Source organism: Halichoerus grypus, chromosome 3, assembly GCF_964656455.1.
Source record: "Halichoerus grypus chromosome 3, mHalGry1.hap1.1, whole genome shotgun sequence".
Classification (NCBI taxonomy): Eukaryota; Metazoa; Chordata; class Mammalia; order Carnivora; family Phocidae; genus Halichoerus; species Halichoerus grypus.
This window is the reverse complement of record NC_135714.1, coordinates 130,393,889-130,414,946: the sequence shown is the minus strand read 5'-3', so window position 1 is coordinate 130,414,946 and position 21,058 is coordinate 130,393,889. Positions and strand designations below refer to the sequence as shown.

General features: G+C 33.8%; 1 protein-coding gene across 4 annotated transcripts in view; it reads left to right on the top strand.

Annotated features, from left to right (window-relative positions):
• FBXW7 (F-box and WD repeat domain containing 7) overlaps positions 1-21,058 on the top strand; it is a 218,356-nt gene that overhangs the window by 59,483 nt on the left and 137,815 nt on the right. For 2 of the 4 annotated variants that reach the window (XM_078069312.1, XM_036091576.2), the window contains exon 2: positions 15,343-15,389. The exons of the other annotated variants lie outside the window; for them this stretch is intronic. The gene's annotated coding sequence lies outside the window, so the exon portion shown is untranslated. The remainder of the gene's footprint in view (positions 1-15,342; positions 15,390-21,058) is intronic. 4 annotated transcript variants of the gene reach the window in all.

Genomic DNA, 21,058 nt, shown 5'->3' with positions numbered 1-21,058 from the left:
CATATCAGTGAGGTCATATGATACATGTCTTTCTCTGTTTGACTTATTTCGCTCAGCATAATACCCTCCAGTTCCATCCACGTCGTTGCAAATGGCAAGATCTCATTCCTTTTGATGGCTGCATAATATTTCATTGTATATATATACCACATCTTCTTTATCCATTCTTGTGAGGTTATTCTGTATGGTCTTTCGAAAGTTTTAGTTTTGATTTTCATGTATTGATAAGACATAACACCTAGAAAGTTTTATCTGGACTAGATTAATTTTACCTTACTTTTTAAGTGGATGATTAATTATCCCTGAATCATTCATTAAATAATCTTTTTTCTCACTTATTGTAATGCTACCTTTGTTATGTATCAAATTTCTATATATACACAGATTTGAATTTGGGCTCTGTGTTCTGTTTCATTGGCCTCTTGACCTAATACTGCAGTTTTCACCAATATAGATATATAGTAAGTCTTCATAACTGGTTGGTAAGCTTCCTTTCTTTTTATCCTAAAATTTTGTGCTAATGTTAGTCCCATATAAACTTTGAGAGAATTATTTGGTCTTGTTTTTAGCTGTGAACCAAAGCAATAGCAACAGTTATTTGTACTTACTAAAACAAGGGATTAACCTTTTATCGCCTACTGTGTGCATGTATTATCTTATTTAATCTTAAGCAGTTCTAACATGTGGGTATTACTCTGTTTTACTTTGAAGAAATTGAAACTTAGAAAAGTTAAATACGGCACCTTGGTGGCTCAGTTGGTTAAGCAACTGCCTTCGGCTTGGGTCATGATCCCGGGGTCCTAGGACTGAGTCCCACATTGGGCTTCCCTTGCTCTGCAGGGAGCCTGCTTCCCCCTCTCCCTCTGCCCGCCAGTCTCCCTGCTTGTGCTCTCTCTCTGTCAAATAAATAAATAAAATCTTAAAAAAAGAAAAAGTTAAATAATTTTATTAAATAAATATTGAGTGCCTACTATATGTACTACTCCCATGTGCTAGAGCTGGAGTGATAAATAAAACTGGTACTAGGGTGCCTTGGTGGCTCAGTTGCTTAAGCAACTGCCTTTGGCTCAGGTTATGATGCCGGGGTCCTGGGATCGAGTCCCGCATCTGCCAGTCCCCCTGCTTGTGCTCTCTCTCTCTCTCTCTGTCAAATATATAAATAAAATCTTAAAAAAAAAAACAACACTGATACTAATATAAAGATTTTTTTCTAATATAAAGATTTTTAAAAAGATGTAATGATCCTTGATAGTTATAAGATATAGAATTGCTTGGTTATTTTGTTTGTTACATGTGTTTTAAATGGTTAAGAAACATATTAACTAGAATTTGCAAGATAGACAAAAGGTTCAAAATCACCTGCATAATTGATTCTCCCTTCTACAAAAATATTTTAATTCATATCTACTTTCTTTATAGTTTCTTGGCATATAATTTTTGTTACTACAGTTTTCAATCATGAATACGTGACACGTGATAGTTCTTTATATACCTAACGAAATCTTATGTAGTTGGGTGTGCCGTATTGTAAAGCAGATCTTTCTAAGATACCACATGACTGCGTTTTAGTAAATAGTTTATTAAAAGTGAACCTTTTTGGATGGGTCTTAGTGATATTGCATGGTGGAAGGCATCTATATTAAGGTAATGTTTATTTATGTAGCCTTGTTTAGAGAAAAATGATCTCTTTCTAACTTTGCTCTGAATTCATATGTGATAGCCTACTGTGAGGCTGGGGAGTTTCCACTGATAACATAATATGTCCTACTTTAGATCTCATCTACTCTAAGGAGAAGAGTTAAAGGAAGATGATGATAAGCTTGGAGTACATATACAGATTTCTCTTTTGTAAAAAAAATTCGTTTATACTTGGAAGCTTGATTATATAATTTGGGTTATTTGCTGTAATAAATGCTTATTTGCAGTGCCTTTTGAAAAGAGGTAGGCAAGACCTGAATGTTAATTGAATATTTTCCACATGGAAGTAATTGAGGATAGGAGATGTGGGAGTGGCGACTCAGAACTCTTTGAATACAGGGATGTCCAGCCGAGTTTTGTTTTTTCTGGCCATATTTTCAAGTATTTACATTTGGAAAACTTTCCAGTCACCTAATAGGGTTATTCAGTTGGAAAGTTTGGAATATGCTATATATTTTCTTAAATACATAAACTTATGCCAAGGTTATGTATATTAGTGTATATTATTTCTTCTCAGTGCTAGATAGTTTGTTAGAATCAGGTTTTGGCACCAGAGAAAATCTATGTTTCCAGATTTTACTCATTTGTAAAGATTATTCTTAAAATAGAAGACAGGGATCTTGATATTTAAAACTTTTGTAAAATGGCTGTTAAAGATGAATTAAATGATAGGTTTAAGAGATCATTGCTACAATTCATTCAGTTATGAACGGAAATTACATAATTGTTTAATAGTTATCACAAATGTCCATTGTGGTCATATTTAATATTTATATTTAAAGGAAGACCAAAGACTACTTTTAGTTCCTAGTTTAAAAGCTATTATTTTGACAAATTTTGTTAAAAGTATTAGAAATACATATATATAACACATCTATATATGTTTGTATATATTTACTTCACGTCATAATGAACTTGTATTTTCTGTCATTATGAACTTAACATTAAAGAAAAAATGCACCTTATGACCTAGTATCATTTGATTTTACTTCTCACCTTACTCTTAATTGTTTCTTTAATTTCAAAAGGAATTTGTGTGGTCCTACTTTTATACCCGGTTTAAATAGGAAATTTAGATATTTGGCTGTTCAAACAAAGTATTTGTCCATCAGGGTATATATTACTGTCTATTTTGTTTATATTGCCTTGTTCTTGATTTTGTAAGGTCTTGCTTTTTATGTATACTTCTTTAGTTGGTGGTGTGGTCTAGTCTGGTCTGGCCTATGTGTAGGGAGTGTGGTGTACCCATAGGATAAACACTTTGTCAGAGCATCACTTTTACTTAAAGAGTTGGAGAAGAGAAACATTGAGCTAACTGTACTTATCATGGTGAGCACTGAGTAATGTATAGAATTGTTGGATCACTATGTTGTACTACTGAAGCTAATATAACACTCTATGTCAGCTATACTTCAATAATAAAAATAAAAAAGACTATTCTGAATCCCGAAGGAAAAAAAAAAGAAATGTTAAGCAATTTAACTGTTAGGTAATCAGAAGATTATTTATATAATAGAATGAATTCACAAATAATACAAAGTTGAATGCAAAATGTGTGTTAATTTTTAACGTAAGACAAGCATTCCAAGTATTTTGGCTTTCATGTAGATAGACTATTTCAGTCCGTACTCTGCATTGTCATAGGTTAGATGGAACCGAGGATAGGGTGAGATGAGAGAATTATATGTTGCTTACTTTTACCTTTGGTGGTATTTTGCTAGGGACACTAAACTGGACTGTTGCGAGAAGTATTGATTTAAGGTATTTACCCTTGACTCTTCAGGTGACTTTGGATGCCTTCTTGGTGTCTAGGATACCTTCCTAGGAAATTAATTTGACAGAATCTGCTTATCATGTACAAGGCCTCTTTATGGGTTGGTAGTTTAATACCTAAAGGCTTCCTGATGATATACCTCATGACAACTTTGTCTTCTTTTCTCTAGATCTATAGAATTTTGATCTTGGGTATTGGTTTCAGTCTTTTTGGTGTTTTGTTGTCATTATTGTTTTATTTGTTAACTATATTCTCATTTTCTTTCTTTACATTTAGTTGGGCTTTATATTTTTCTTTGCATAAATCTGTGTCCTGAGGAAATTTGCATCAGAGCATTTAATAATTAAATTAGCTATTGTGAGTGGATTTATTTTATATAAATAGTGTGCCACAAGTAAATTGTATTGCAGTTGATTTCCTTTTTATGGGTCAAGTAAATGAAGAGACCTACTGTTTTTTAGAATGAAAAGCCCAAAATTGTAAAATACAGACTTTTTCAAAGTTTTATCCATCAAACTAATGCAGTTCCATCAAAATCACAACTTATTTTTTCTCTTTGAAGAGTGGGGGAAACTTGACAACTTGATTCTCAAGTATATAGAGTATATGAATGAGAATATCCAATAGAAGTTTTAAAAATAAAAATCTGACAGGACTTTTATGATATATATACTATATACAATATATAGTACTGTATTATATACTATAATACTACAGCTGTACTATACAGCTGTAGTAATGAAAACATTGATAGTGATACAGGAAGAGCCAGAAAGAGTCCAAATAAATGAAAAATAGGAAAATTGTACACACACACACACACACACATAAAGCACAAAGTTGTTTTTTTTTTTTAAAAACATATTGAAATGTGATGAACCATATATTTGAAAAGGAAAACAGATTTGAGTCCATTAAAATGGAACAGACTTCTCTAAGAAAAGATATTATAACAAGATCAGGCCAGTATAGTAGAAAATATTTGCAATTTGTAGCAAAGTTTTAACAAACATAACAAAGAGCTTCTAAATTTAACAAAACCTAGAAAATGAGTTATGAATAAGGGGAAATAATTCAAAGAATATACATGAATAGTTTTATGAAAGTATGCATAAAGATATATATATATACACAAATGTGTTAATTACAGTATTATTTGTAGTAGCAAAATGTTAGAAACAGTCTGAATGTCCACCAGTAGGGAAATGGCTATATAAATTCATTTTGAATATTAATAGATTGACTAAAAAGATTAAAATCTGTGTCATGATATAGCAAAATCTCAAAGACATATTATTAATATATAAAATGATTCACATAGTATGATCTTACTTAGTAGAACTATATTGTTTATGGTAATCTTTTTTTTTTTTTTTAAAGATTTTATTTATTTATTTGATAGAGAGAGACACAGCGAGAGAGGGAACACAAGCAGGGGGAGTGGGAGAGGGAGAAGCAGGCTTCCCGCCGAGCAGGGAGCCCGATGCGGGACTCGATCCCAGGACCCTGGGATCATGACCTGAGCCGAAGGCAGACGCTCAACGACTGAGCCACCCAGGCGCCCTGTTTATGGTAATCTTGAAACTGTTCCAAATATCTTATAGGCAAGTCATTTTAGTTGACCTATTAATATTATTAGGAACCATAAATTTAACATTAAGGGAATATAGACAGATATAGTCACTAAAAATCTTTCACTGTCAATTAAACAGAGATATTAATATGAATCCATGATTATACACATATATTGCCCCCTCCTATCAGAAGGGCTTAGAAGCATCAGCAATAGCAGTAGCAATAATTACACTTAACATTGATAACATGGTCAGGGTGCCTGGGTGGCTCAGTTGGTTAAGCAACTGCCTTCGGCTCAGGTCATGATCCTGGAGTCCTGGGATCGAGTCCCGCATCGGGCTCCCTGCTCAGCGGGGAGTCTGCTTCTCCCTCTGACCCTCCCCCCTCTCATGCTCTCTCTATCTCATTCTCTCTCTCAAATAAATAAATAAAATCTTTAAAAAAAAAAAAAAAAACATTGATAACATGGTCTCTAAATATTGTTCCTACTGAAAAGGATCCAAGGCTTCTGTGAAAAATTGCAGATTCTAGTTCTTGGGTAGAGAAAACACACAGCCAGAAAACAGAAAAGTGCTTTAAAAGCTGTTGGATCACATCAACAGAACCCCAAATCACAGGAGTTCCCTACTGGCCAAATCTGGAACTATCTGAGCATTGGTGAAAGGATGCTTGTAAATAATGATAAAATCTTAAATTGAAAAAATAATTTATGAGTCTAGAGTGATAAGAGGGATAAGGGAAAAGGGAACCCTTCTTTAGAGAAGAAAGAAGTTAACACATTTTTAAGTAGTGTTAGAACTAGAAAACTATCTTACTGAAAACCCCAGTGAAACAATTTAGGACAGACACATTAGTGAGTGCCAAAACATTTGGGGAAGGACTGCTGGAAACAGGATATATACCTAATATCAAGTTATTATCCCATATATCACTTACTGTTATAAAGGGGAAAATGTGCCTTTATAAACAGGAAGATCTGTAAGTCGCCACTTGAACCAAGTGGTTCAAACAGAGGATATGTTTCTTGCTGTGATCTATAATACTTACAACCTTCGGAGTCTTCTTGCCTAGTATGTTTATTCTGTATCCAGTCAGGTTCCCATATCCCATGAATTGTCACAATCTTTTATTAGTTGTAGGAGCTTTTCTGTAGCCTTTGTCTACGTTTTCTATGTAGATAGTCATGCATACAAATAAAGACCGTTTTCATTTCTTAATTTCCAGTTTGTATGTCTTTATTCTTACTTTTTTCCTAACTGCACTTGCTAGGACTTCCAGTAACGATGCTGAGTAGAACAAACGTCTTTGCCTTGTTCCTGGTCTTTTATTAGTTGTTTATTGTTAAATATAGAATTAGCTGTAGGTTTATTTAAATGGCTTTTAGTTGTTGAAGGAAATTCCCTTTTATTCCTACTCTGCTTTATTTTTTTGTTATTTTTAATGAAAAATGGATGCTGGATTTTGTCTAGTGCCTCTTTAGCTATTGAAATGATCATGTGGTTTTTCTTCATTAATGTAATATAATTCCTTGTTTGATTTTCAAATATTGAACCAGCTTTGTAGTCTTGCCATAAACCCTACTTGCTTATGAGCTTTTATTCATTTTTATATTGCTGGGTTGAGTTTGCTTATTTTGTTGAGGATTTTTGTATCCTCATGAAGGATGTTGTTTCTGCTATTTTGTTGAGGATTTTTGTATCCTTTGTGAAAGATGTTGTTTCTGCTATTTTCTTTTCTTTTTTTTTCTTTTTTTAAAGATTTTATTTATTTATTTGACAGAGAGAGAGCGAGAGAGGGAACACAAGCAGGGGGAGTGGGAGAGGGAGAAGCAGGCTTCCTGCCGAGCAGGGAGCCCGATGTGGGACTCGATCCCAGGACCCTGGGATCATGACCTGAGCCGAAGGCAGACGCTTAACGACTGAGCCACCCAGGCGCCCTCTGCTATTTTCTTAAAATATCTTTGTCTTGCTTTGGTATTTTGAGTTGGGAAGTATTGCCTCCTCTTCTATTTTCTAGAGTAAATTGTGTTTAATTGACATTGTTTTTCCTACATGTTTTGTAGTATTTGTTATGAAACCATCAGAGCATGTGATTTTTGGCAGAATTTTAACTACAAATTTGTTTTCTTTAATATATACTAGAAAATTCAGGTTACTTTAATAAGTTTTGGCAGTTTTTCTCTTTCAGAATGAAATGATCCATTTCATCTTAGTTGCTGAATTTGTAGACATTAATTTGTATTCCTTAGTTATTTTAAGTATTTTGTAATTATTCTTTTTGTGTCTTTTTGTGTCTAAAGTCTATAGTGAGATCCCTGCTTTCAATCCTTGTTTTGGTAATTTATATTATCTTTCTCCTTTTTTCCCTTGATTAGTCTTGATAGAGGTTTATTAATTTTATTGGACTTTTAAAAGAACCAGCTTTTGTATCCATTTTTCTCTATTTTTCTGTTTTCAATTCCATTGATATCCATTCATTTCTGCTCTTTATTATTGCCTTCCTACTGCTTGCTTTGAGTTTATCTTGCTCTTCTATGTCCATTTTCTTAAGGTGGAATCTTATCAATTTAAAACTTTTCTTCTTTTTCATTTCTAATATAGGCATTTAATGCTACAAATTTCCTTCTAAGCACTACACTGATTGCGTCATACTAATTTTGATATGTTGTATTTTTATTTTATTTTGAAGCACAAGCTTCATAAGAAGTACATTGTAAAAATTGGCAATTTAGAGGAACTGTGAGGAATTTAGAAATACTTCTAAGGTTTGTGGGAATGTTGAAGAAAATGGTTGGGGCTTAACTTTATAAAGGTGTATTTGTGTAGTGAAAAGGATTATAAAAATGCAGATAAATTGTATCAAAACTTACTTTTTTTTTTCTTTTTTAAGATTTTATTTATTTATTTGACAGAGAGGGACACAGCGAGAGAGGGAACACGAGCAGGGGGAGCAAGAGAGGGAGAAGCAGGCTTCCCGCTGAGTAGGGAGCCCCATGTGGGGGCTCCATCCCAGGACCCTGGGATCATGACCTGAGCTGAAGGCAGATGCTTAATGACTAAGCCACCCAGGTGCCCCGAAACTTACATTTTGTAGTGTTGTAACAGGTGGGGCAAATGAGATATTTCAAAGGTACCATGAATTTACTTTTAGATTTGTTGGTAGTGTCTATGATAATGTCATCAAAATGTTGAGGGATTCCTTTCAAACTCTGAGGTATTATATAAGTGTTGATTTGCAGTTTTGAAGCAATCAGGCAAGATGCTTGAGAGGATAAATACTGAGTGCTGCGCCTTCTTTGTTCAGGAAATAGAAATGCAACATGAGATTTTTAAAGTACAAATTTACATCTTTCGTAAAAAATGTGATGGTGTGAAGGTTTTTGAAGACATTTAAAGGCTATCTAGGATTCACTTCTGTATAAGATGGAGATAGGACTATTGACTTGCACTGGGCTGATTTGTGAAATATTGTACTTAGGCTAAATAGAATGGATGATGGGTAATTTGAGAAATGATTTCTAATGCTTTGTTCCAGGTAATTCAAGATCTGATATCTAACTGCTTACAACTCTTGACTAGCTGTGATCCTGCTTTTTTTATATTTGATACTAGTCTAGCTCCAGCTTTTCCACCTACAAAATTAAAATAGAAAACAAAAAATAACAGTATACTAGGGAAATATATCATTAGCACTATTTAAAGATGCTAGATTTTCAAATGTGAATATTTACATGGTTATAGTTCATGAGAAATCTTTATTAAATTTATTGCTGAGTGAACAGTGTGCAGTCACTGAATTCATCCTGCATCTTTTATTTTAGGGGAAGACTGTTCTGCTTACATCCTTATCATCCTCTCCGGGATCTTTTGTATTATCAGAAATCATGGAAGTTAGGTAATTTTTCTAATAAACCCATGTCTAGTTTCTGTAGGTTCTTTGGATGTTAGATGGGATCTGTTGGTTCTTAAGTTTCAAGGTGAACCATATCTGTGATCCTCACCCTTCTCCTGGTATTTATCTTGTTTTGCTGAGATGTGTGACCTCTGGAGAGATCTTCCTTATATTCACTAAGTTGATCTTTCTTTTTTTAGGAAGATAAAGCAAACTTCTCTTGAGGGAAGGCTTTTTTCCCCTCTTCTAGTTCTAAGGTGCCTCTCAAATTAACAGTTTTGTTCCTATCAAAAGTTTCTCAAAGTGGGTCTTACATTATTCTTGGTGAGTAACCTGGTGAATACCATTTAGAAAGCTAAATACCTGAATTAGAAGAAGCAGGTGTCTGGCTTGGGGGCCGGGTGAATGGTTAGACTGATTAAAAAAATCAGTTTTGTGAAAGGGTTGCTTGTGCATCTTATGTCTCAGAACTGCACCTGAGTGGCCAGCTACCTTCTTGTAGAAACCTGATGATAATTTCTGGCTGATTGGAGGTTTGGAGGAGTCTACCAGGCCAGGCTCTTAAGGATAGAATAACACAAGACTGAGGAAGGTTATTGTAAGGTTTTGATGAGTTGTGTAAAGTTAAGTTTGTCCAAAGGAAGCTCTGCCTCTGGGAATTGTTCAGGGAACTGAACTTTTGGAGCTTATAGCATTCTGTTCCTCTGAACATTGTCTTAAAGACTCATACAACAAAAAAATCAACTCAAGACAAATAGGTTGTTGTTGTGACTGATAAGGTGGGTTTCCATCAAGATAAAAGTTTTCAAATTTGATCAAATAATGATATTTAAAGAGAGGAATAGAAGTTGGTTAGATGAAATCATAGTTATTACGTAAATACAGTGGAAAAGTGGATGAGTGATAGGACTGTTTGTATTTTGAATAAGGAAGGTACCATTGTAAATATCAACCTAAAAATTTTTTAGCTCTGTAGGATTACTTATTTGCAAGGCTTTTCTTCAAAACGTTATTGGCTTTAAAATTTTTAAAAGTTATTTATTAAAAAAATTTAAAAATAACTCCACATTTTATTTTTTATTTTAATTAATTTATTTTCTTTAAGTAAGCTCTATGTCCAACATGGGGCTTGAACTTACAACCCCCAAGATCAAGAGTTGCATGGTCTACCAACTGAGCCAGCTGGTGCCCCCCAGTTTTTTTATTTTTAATTGAAGTACAGCTGACATATTAGTTTCAGGTGTACAAGATCGCGATTTGACAATTATATACGTTATGAAGTGTTTGCCATGATAAGTGTAGTTACCATCTTTTACCATACAAAGTCATTACAGTCTTATTGACTATATTCCCTCTGCTGTACTTTTCATCTCTTTGACTTATTTTGTAACTGGAAGTATATACCTCTTAATCCACTTTATCTATTTCACTTCCCTCCCTCCCATCCCCTGGCAACCACCAGTTTGTTCTCTGTACGTATGAGTCTGTTTGTGTTTTGTTGGTTCATTTGTTTTGTTTTTTAGATTCCACATAAAAGTGGGATCATATGGCATATATCTTTCTCTGTCTGACTTATTTTAGAGAGCATAATACCTTCTAGGTTCATTCATGTTGTTGCAAATAGCAAGGTTTTATTCTTTTTTATGGCTGAGTAATATTCCTGTGTGTGTGTGTGTGTGTTTGTGTGTGTGTGTGTGTGTGTGTGTGTACACAATATCTTCTTTATCCATTCATCTTTCCATGGACACTTAGGTTGCTTCCATATCTTGACTATTGTAAGTAATGCTGCAATAAACATAGAGGTGTACGTATCTTTTGAATTAGTGTTTTTTGTTTTTGTTGAGTATATACCCAGAGGTGGAATTGCTGGATCATATGTTAGTTGTATTTTTAACTTTCTGAGGAACCTTCACAATGTTTTCCATAGTGGTTGCATCAGTTTACATTGCCGCCAACAGTGCACCAAGGTTCCCTTTTCTCCATATCCTTGTGAACACTTGTTTTTTCTAGTCTGTTTGATACTTGCTTGCCATTCTCACTGGTGTGAGGTGATATCTCATTGTCACTTTGATTTGCATTTCCCTGAGGATGAATGATACTGAGCACCTTTTCATGTGTGTGTTGGCCATCTGTATGTCGTCTTTGGAAAAATGTCTATTTGGGTCTTCTGCCCAGTTGTTGTTGTTGTTGTTATTATTATTATTAGAGGAGAGAGGGCCAGAGGGAGAGGGAAGAAGGATTTTAAACAGGCTCCATACCCAGTGCTTGAGCCTGACGTGGGGCTTGATCTCAGAACCCTGAGATCACGACCTGAGCTGAAATCAAGAGTTGGATGCTTAACCCACTGAGCCACCCAGGTGCCCCCTCTGACCATTTTTAAAATTGGATTATTAGTTGTTTGGTATTTAGTTATATGAGTTCTTTGTATATTTTGGGTATTAACCCTGTATCTGATATGTCATCTGCAAATATCTTTTCCCATTCAGTAGGTTGCCTTTTCATTTTGTTTATGGTTTCTTTCACTGCAAAAGCTTTTTAGTTTGATATAGTTCTAATTGTTTATTTTTGCTTTTGTTCCATTGCCTGGGAGACATATACAAAAAAATATTGCTTAGGCCAATGTCTAAGAGTTTACTGCCTATGTTTTCTTTTAGGAATTTTATGGTTTTAGATCTTACATTTAAGTTTTTAATCCATTTTGAATTTATTTTTGTGTATGGTGTAAGAAAGTGGTCCAGTTTTATTCTTTTGCATGTAGCTGTCCAGTTTTCTCAACACCATTTAATGAAGAGACTGTCTTTTCCCCACTGTATATTCTTGCCTCCTTTGTCAAAAGTCTTAAGATTTTCTAAGCAACTGGGCCAAGTAGTTTGCCTTAACATTTTTATGAATGCTTGGCTTGATCATCTGATTGCTTTTGAAATCAATTTCTGAGTTAGCTATTAATACTTTTAATATGTGTACAAAATTACACATTTGTAAACCTAACTTGAGCCTGTGTAGAACAGACATTAGCAAGATTTTATGTAAAATTTTCTCTAGTATTAATAGACAATTATAAGGAATTCTTTGCTGTTAAAATTTATATTTACATTGAAACTATTCTCAAAACTTATTAATACAAAATGGCCAGGCATATTTATCTATATAGAGTCAGTAGAAATAAATTGAAATATACTGTTAGGAAATTCAGATTTTTAAATTAGTACATATCATCAGTATGATGACCTGAAGTTATTTTACTGCGAAGTAATTTTTCATCTGTTTTTTAAAAATAAACTTTTAAGGGGCACCTGGGTGGCTCAGTTGGTTATGTGTCTCACTCTTGGTTTCATCTCAGGTCATGATTTAGGGTTGTGAGATTGAGCCCTGAGTCGGGCTGCACGCTGGGCATGGAACCTGCTTAAGATTCTCTCTCTCCTTCTGCCCCTGCCCCCCACTCATGTGCATGTGCTATCTCTAAATAAATCTTAAAAAAATTAAAAACTTTTAAAATAATTGAAGTATAATTTACATACAGAAAATTATAGATTAACTTTTCTATATTGATAAACTTACAAAGTGAACATACCTTTGTAGTTGCAACATAGATCAGTATATCAACTTATCTGAAGCTGCCCTGTGTCCTGTCCCAATCAAATAACCCCTTCACCCGAAGTTAACTACTATTCTGACTTTGTGATCAGAGATTAGTTTGTCTTGTTTTTGAATTTATTAAATTAAAAAAATATATATATATATACACACACACCCACACCTGGCTTCTTTCAAACAGCATTATGTTTGTGAGATGTATCTTGTTTTGTGTATGACATTTTCACTGAGGTTTAGGATTTCATGAATATGTATATGCTACGTTTATTTCCCCCCTTTGCCAGTGGACGGTTTGGGTTATATGGAGTTTTGGGCTCTTTAGATAAAGCTGCTGTGATAAACTTTGTGTATAGCTTTTTGTGCACATATGTACACATTCTATTGCTTGTGTACCCAGGTATGGTATTACTTAGTCATTGGCTATGGGTATTTTCACCTTTTGTAGATACTTCCAAATAGTTTTCCATACTGGTAATACTAATTTACATATCTCCCGGCAGTCACTCACACTTGGTATCGTCTGGTTTTTAGATAAATCTTACTCATTTTGGTTGGTAATAGTTTCTTATTGCATTATCTATGTTTTTCTGATAGTGATATTGAGTACCTTTTCAATATGCTTATTGGGTTTTAAAATTATTTTTTTGTGAAGTTTTGTTTGGCCTTTAGCCTGTTTTAAAAATTGGGTTGTCTTGTTCTTGGTGACTTATTTTTCTAAAATAATATTTTGTTCATGAGTCCTTTGTTGGATATGGGCATTGTGAATATTTTCTGCTGCTCTGTAGCTTGCATTTTCACTTTTTTAAGAACATAACTTTTAAATTTTAATGAAGTCCCATTTGTTGATCTTCATGTCTTGTTTAAGAAATTTTTGCCTATCTGAAAGTCATGACGATATTTTTCTGTCATCTCATAGAAGAAGCTTTATTGTTTTAACCTTCATTTTTAAGTCTCTAATACACTTTTTCTTCTTCCTTTTTCAATGGCCTATGGATGGATAAATTTGATGGATTTTAACAGTAGTAGTGATAGAAAATCTTTTGGGTGTGGCTTACTATAAGAAAACATTTGTATTTTATTTTGTATGTAGTATTGTAAATTCTGGTATGATACCATTTTCTGTTAGTAAGATACATGATTTGTATTCTGGTAATTCTTTAAAAGGAATTTAAGAACACTTTTCTTAACTCTAAAAGAGACAGTCTAAGTTTATGTTATATATACACATATATTTTAAAGATTTTATTTATTTGAGAGAGAGAGCAAGAACATGAGCATGAGCAGGGGTGTGTGGGAGGGGCAGAGGGAGAGGGGCAATCAGATTCCCCATCAAGCATGGAGCTGACACAAGGCTCGATTTCAGGACCCCCGGATCATGACCTGAGCTGAAGGCAGACGCTTAACCGACTGAGCTAGTTTTATGTAATATTACGTCTTGTTTTTTTTTTTTTTTTTTTTTTTTAAGTAAGCTCCACACTCAGTGTGGGGCTTGAACTTAAAACTCTGAGATCAAGAGTATATGACATTCTCTACCAACTGAGCCAGCCAAGTGCCCCAGTTTTGTTTTGTTTTTGAAGAGTCATAGTACCATGCCTTAAAGACATTGGATTGTGCAAAGGCAGCTGCTATATCTCTAAGTAGGCAACTTAATTTCTATAAGGCTTGTTTTTTTAATCTGTAAAATGGGGAGTAAATGAGGTAATTAAAAGTGTGTTTCAGTTTTTTCAAGTCCTGAACAATGTGCCTGGCAAACAATAAAAGCTCTATAATATTTAGTGCTTTTTTTCTTGCATTTTGAACTTTGTTTTGAAGGTTATTTTGACTTGACACTTGACTGAAAGGGTATATACTATATTATAAAATTATTTACAACTTACTTTTGTAAATAGTAAAATTAGTTTATACATTTCCTTTTATTATGGGTAAAATATTTTAACTTTTTTCTATTAACATTAGGTTGATTTTATTTTATTTTTTTATTGAGAGAGAGAGAATGAGAGAGAGGCGTCCCAACATTAGGTGGATTTTAAAATGCTCCTTACTTTAATTTAAAAAAATAGAATGAAGGGATCCTGGGTGGCTCAGTCAGTTAAGCATCTGCCTTTGGTTCAGGTCATGATCCCAGGGTCCTGGGATCGAGTCCTGCATTGGCCTTCTTGCTCAGTGGGGAGCCTGCTTCTCCCTTTGCCTGCCGCTCTCTTTCTCTCTCTCTCTGACAAATAAATCTTTAAAAAAAAAATAGAATGAATACTTTGTAAAGAATTTTTCTACCTCAGTGACTAGTACTTTAACTCTATAGTTAGATTGTCTAGGTGCTACTTACAAGGTGGTAACTACAGATACTAGAATGTAGTATATGACATTGTATGTTAATGGTCAGGAAGAATTTAACATATGAGTGCTTCTCTGAGACAGTGTTAGTTTGCTGTTGTCTTGGTCTATAATTTTAAAATCTGATTTGTTATAGAGCTCATTCTTTGTAGTCTAGTAAACTCTGCCAATCTAATGAACTCTGCCAATATCTTGATAATTCATTAGCTTTTCTATATATTACATATAAAATTTAAATTGTTTATAAGATTAAGAAAAAATGTTTTATATTTATCATGTGCCAAAGTTTCAGCATATGATTTGTGTTTAAGTGTTGTAAAAAAACCCAAATTATTCTCATATAAATTGGATTCTTGGGTAGATTTTACAGAGTAGGGGTAACTTGTGAAGTGGAAAAACTATTCCTCGTTCTTCTTCTTTTTCTTCTTCTTCCTCTTCCCCTTGCTTTTCCTCTTCCTCTTCTTTTTTTTCTTATTTAGGGAGTTTCAACCAGCAGGGGGACTTTTAAAAGGCTGTTAAGTATTAGGTAAGTACATATTCTCGGTGTTAAATGTTTTACATGTTACTTAAGTTTGCATGTATGTTACCTGAATGTCGTTTACAATAGCCAGTGTAAATTATAAATATAATTCATATTTCTTTTAATTTTTACCTGGTACTGGAATTTCTTTATATTTATTCTGATCCCCTTCTGAGTCTTTGTACACACTGTATTTAGAAAATTCTTTGAGTGTGCAATCTAAATATTAAAAGACTTCAAATAAAGTAGTAGTCTTACTGAGCAGGAATGCTAATACTTTGGTGAATGAAACAGGATTATCCTCATGTAAGATTTTTGTAGCAGTTTTCTCTTAGCTGTTGATAGTAGTACAGATTTCTTTAGCCATCCATTACTTGACTCCTCCTTAACATTAGGTCCTGTTTACCCCAGTAAGTGAACATGAAGACCAGTACTCTGGTAAGGCCCTAAGCTATTTCCTATTTGTGTTCCTCCAGTTTCTTTGTAATAACAAAATATGAAGAATTTCGTAAACATATGCTTTCACTAGGTAAAGCTTTTACTTTTTTATTTTGACTGAAAGTAGATAGTTAATCCTAGAATGTGTTTTACTTTACATTGCATTTTAGACTCTGGTGACTGTATAGATTAATAGTTAATAGTGATAGATTTAAAAATTATTAAATATACTTCAGCAATGTGAGGCATTGGTTTATCAGGTGTCTTAGTTTAATTGTTTTAATGTAGTTAGTGAAATATTATTAAGAATGAATACATTTATTTGATTAGCTAATGGAAGTTTCCTAGATACATGAAGAAATATTTAATAATAAACATTGATTTCTTTTATTATGCTTTTTGATGTGTTTGAAAGAATAAATATTTAACCAAATGATGTTTCTAAAATTCTGTAATAATCACAGTTGATGCTTAAATATTGAACAGTTATAACTATTCAGCTTACTGTATATTTATAATAAATGTAACATTTTAAGGAGCAAATGATGTTAAAAAATCTCAAACAAATTTTACTACCTAAAAATGTGGTAACTGATTTCTGGAGATATATTAAGTAGAAAAAATTAACATAATATTTTTTTCCCCATTGATGCATATATTTGAGTTAGTTTGAGGGAGGCAGTCATCTTTGCATTGTATATACTTACATCATATATTTCATTTTTGCAAATTAATTTTAGTAACTGCTTTATTGGAATGCACTTTACATATCAGAAAATTCATCCCTAAGTGTACAATTTAATGGTTTTTAGTATATTCAGAGATGTACAATTGTCACTACCATCTAATTTTAGGACACTTCCATCCACCATTTTATCCATTAGCAGTCACTCCCTAATTCCCTTTAAACACCCTTCCCTGCCCCACCGCCTGCTCTGCCTCCAAGCAACCACCAGTATATTTTCAGTTTCTATGGGTTTGCCTATTCTGGGCATTTCATATAAATGGAAGCATATACTGTTTGTCGTTTTGTGTCTGGATGCTTTCACGTAATGTAATATTTTCAAGGTTCACCCATGTTGTAGTGTGTGTCATTCATTTTTATGGAAAAAACATGCCATTGTATACCACATTTTGTGTATCCATTCATCAGTTGATGAGTTGTATCTACTTTTTGGCTATTAGGAATGCTTCTGCAGTGAACATTTTTGTATAAGTTTTTGTGTGGATGTGTGTTTTTCTTTTAGATAAATGCTTAGAGAGATGGAATTGCAGGGTAATGTGATACCTCTCTGTTTAACTCTGAGGAACTGTCAAAGTGGCTGCACTATTTTATAATCCCACCAACAGGATATGAGGGTTCCAGATTTTCCACATCTTCACAGACTCTTGTCATTGTTAGGCTTTTCTGTGTTTTAGCTATCCTAATGAGTGTGAAATGGTATTTCATTGTGGTTTTGATTTTCATTTCTATACTGACTGATGATGAGCATTATTTCATGTGCTTATTGACCATTTACATATGTTGTTTGGAGAAATGTCTGTTCAAATCTTTTGCCCATTTCTTAATTGGGTTGTCTTTTTATTGTTGAATTGTAAGCATTCTTTATATATTCTGAAGACTATTCCCTTATGAGATACATGACTTGTAACTACTTTCTCCCATTCTGTGGACTGTCTATTCACTTTATTTCTGGTGTCTTTTGAAGCAAAAAAGTTCTTAATTTTGATGACGTTCAGTCATCTGTTTTTTGTTGTTGTTGTTGCTTGTGCTTTTAGTGTCATATTGCAAATGTATTTTTTAAAAAGATTTTAGTTATTAGAGAGAGAGAGAGAGCACGAGCAGGGTAAAGGGCAGAGGAAGAAGCAGACTCTGCGCTGAGCAGGGAGCCTGATGTGGGGCTCTATCCCAGGACTCCAGGATCATGACCTGAGCTGAAGGTAGACGCTTAACCTACTGAGCCACCCAGGCACCCCGCAAATGTATTTTTAAATAAATATTCATTGATAGTGCAAATCTGTGACAAAGTTTTAATTATCGTAGGACTGTGAAGTAATGGCATTTCTTGTGTTTGACAGCCAAAGCCCAAAGGAAGCAATTATCTTTGTATTTGTGCTTCAATTCCTTAGCTAATTGTTTTAAACAAAATGTTATATTTTGATCCCATGGGTTACCATGAAAATGTTAGCTGTGTGTGATAAATTCATTGATATTAGTCTTGTGAATTCATGTTTAGTTTTTTGGATTGGGTACTACTTTAGTTTATCATGGCAGTTAATGTGTGTTTGATGTCAGACCTTAATAAACCATTGCCTTTTAGGCTAACACTATTATCCGAGTTCTTTTTATCTTTTCTCTGAAGAGAGAATAGATTTTGAGAATCTTACTGGTTTTAGTCTTGTGCAGGATATTTGTTGGCAGTAATATTTTGATGTATTTGTAAACTTACATGTGGAATATGTATAGTTTACCTCTGCTTTAGTTAGGTATGTATCTTCTTGATTTTTATGGAACAATTTTAGTTTCTTATTTTTTATCATTGTGTGGCTTCTATCAATTGAAGGCATATTTCAGAATGAATTGTTCTATACTGTTGTCTAATGTAGGTTTATAGAGAAATGGCATATAACAATGGGATATCACCATTCTAAGTAACCTTGGTCTTCTGTGTGAGGGCAAGGGATTGTAATATACTATAGTAAATATATTTTTATTAAGGAAATTTACTTTTGTTTGTATCATTCGTATTATCTAATACTATTCTGTATTAACTTCAAATAATCTGAAGTCTATTTTTATGAAATTTTATAGAGCTAAGGTTATTGATACTCATCTTTTTAGTTGATTTTAAATCATGGTATCCATTGGTTAACAATCAAGTGTCCATAGGAAAGGTAATATTGTTCTTCAGTTTGGTATTTTTATAGTTTCTGTTATACCATCCATGGACATTTTGCAATGGAAAAGGAAATAAAAACTGACATATCTCATTCATGATGGTGTTACATTTTCTGTTGTAATAAAAAATGAAAAGATTTAGTTGAGAGTTACTTCCTTCTATGGTATATGTTGCATGTGGTAATTAAGAGGATTTTGATAACCTATTTATGGCTGAGTTAAGGTAAAATGGTTTTTGTGAACTATATTTTCCTTCTCTTGTTCTATATGCTTACTAACATAATAAATATATTCACTGAGTATTTATATTTGAAATGTGGGTTTAATATTAATTGACACCTTTTTCTTACAAGAGTAAGAAGGATTACCCTTTAGTTAAACCACTAATTTGTCACTAAAGTCAGTAGGAGCTGCTTTATACTGTAGGTAGCAGATTCTCAGCCCATGTCTTCGAGTTTGCTATTCTGCTGATGTGATTCATAATATACCTTGGCCAGGGTTGCATGGATAGAACAATTAAACTATTCTTTATCAGAAGGGTCTTTCACTACTTACTAATCTTACTGAGGAAAGCTCAGATGGACTTGGATTATTGTAAATGTCACATTATTTTTGTACAAATGTCCGAAAACCATTACACAGTAGTAGTTGACTCCCTTTTCTCCCAGTACAATTTATATAGTAACATTATACAAGGAAGTTTTCCTAAAAGCTTTTTCCTTCAGAACTTACCTCTTTTTTAATGAAAAACTTGATCCAGAGTAACCCACCTTTAATCTAATCATCGTCTCAATTTTATTCTTATGAATACTCAAGGTTTCCATTCTCCTAATCTTTCTTCACAAATTTCCCAGTCTATTAATTGAAATAATTACAACGGTTCATTTGTTTTGTTCCCTGTTCATGGACTACCTAGATTTGCTAGAGTTCTACCCTATTACTGTCTTTAGAGTTTTCTAGTATAAATCAACACTTTTCCCTTAGCTTTAGCCTCAGTGCTTCCTGGTAATCCTTACCTCATTTTGATCTTCTGTTTCATTTTACATATTAGTTATTTGGAACCTTTCCACTGTCCTCAAAAGACCAGTCCTATTTCTATTTTCCTCATTCTTTTCTCATTGCATATTTTATACTTTCCTTAGTCTGTCTTTACTCAAAGAACACGATGTTTTCATTTATTTCAAAGGCTAACATCTATATTCTTAATCTTATCCCTTCTTCCTTTCATTTGAACCTTGCTGTTTTCTGTTATTCTTATTATGCTCCATGCTGGGTTCTCTGTCTTATCATACTTACTTTTACTCTTTCCCTATCCTTCCCATTATCACTGAGCTTGTTTGATTTATATTGACTCTAGTTGTCCAGTTTATCAATTCTTTTTCAACTACCTTCTGCAGTTTGACTGTTGTTTCTACTAACGTTCTGTTTCCTTGAGTGAAAGTAAACTTCTTTTCTTACCTAACCAGGTAGACAGACATTAGTTAGGCTGATGTTAAAATGCTTTATATTGGAGTGCCTGGGTGGCTCAGTCAGTTAAGCATCTGTCTGCCTTCGGCTCAGGTCATGATCCCAGGGTCCTGGGATAGAGCGCCGAATCATCAAGTTCACTGCTTAGTGGGGAGCCTGCTTCTCCCTCTCCTCTCCACTTGTGCTCTCTGTTGCTATCTCTGTCTCTGTCTCTCTCAAATATATGAATAAATAAAATCTTTAAAAAAAAATGCTTCATATTATCCCCAAGGTAAGACAGTTCCAGTTGCTAAATCTGTGTGTTTTCATTTCTCATCCTGTCCTACTCTTTTTCAGCATTTGGTATTTTCCTTCTTCTTAACATTCACTTCTCCCTTGTCTTCTGTAATACTGTACTTTATGGTTTTTCTGTGATGTCTCCGACTACATGTTTGTTTGTTTGTTTGTTTGTTATTGCTCTTTTCTTTTATATACCTCTTAAGCATAAACTGGGTTGAAGCTTTGCTCCTCCTCATTACATATCCTTGTAGGAGATGGTCTCTGTTTTTATTATATAAATTATCACAGATTTGTGATGTCTCACAAATGCCATGTATTTCTTCATTACCTATTTTACCTCAGTTATTATGTCCTCAGCACCCCAAAATTATTACTTATGCTGAAAAATTTGCCTTGAAAATGTTTGAGGGGCGCCTGGGTGGCTCAGTCATTAAGTGTCTGCCTTTGGCTCAGGTCATGATCCCAGGGCCCTGGGATCGAGCCCCGCTTTGGGCTCCCTGCTCGGCGGGAAGCCTGCTTCTCCCTCTCCCACTCCCCCTGCTGGTGTTCCCTCTCTTGCTGTCTCTCTCTCTGTCAAATAAATAAATAAAAT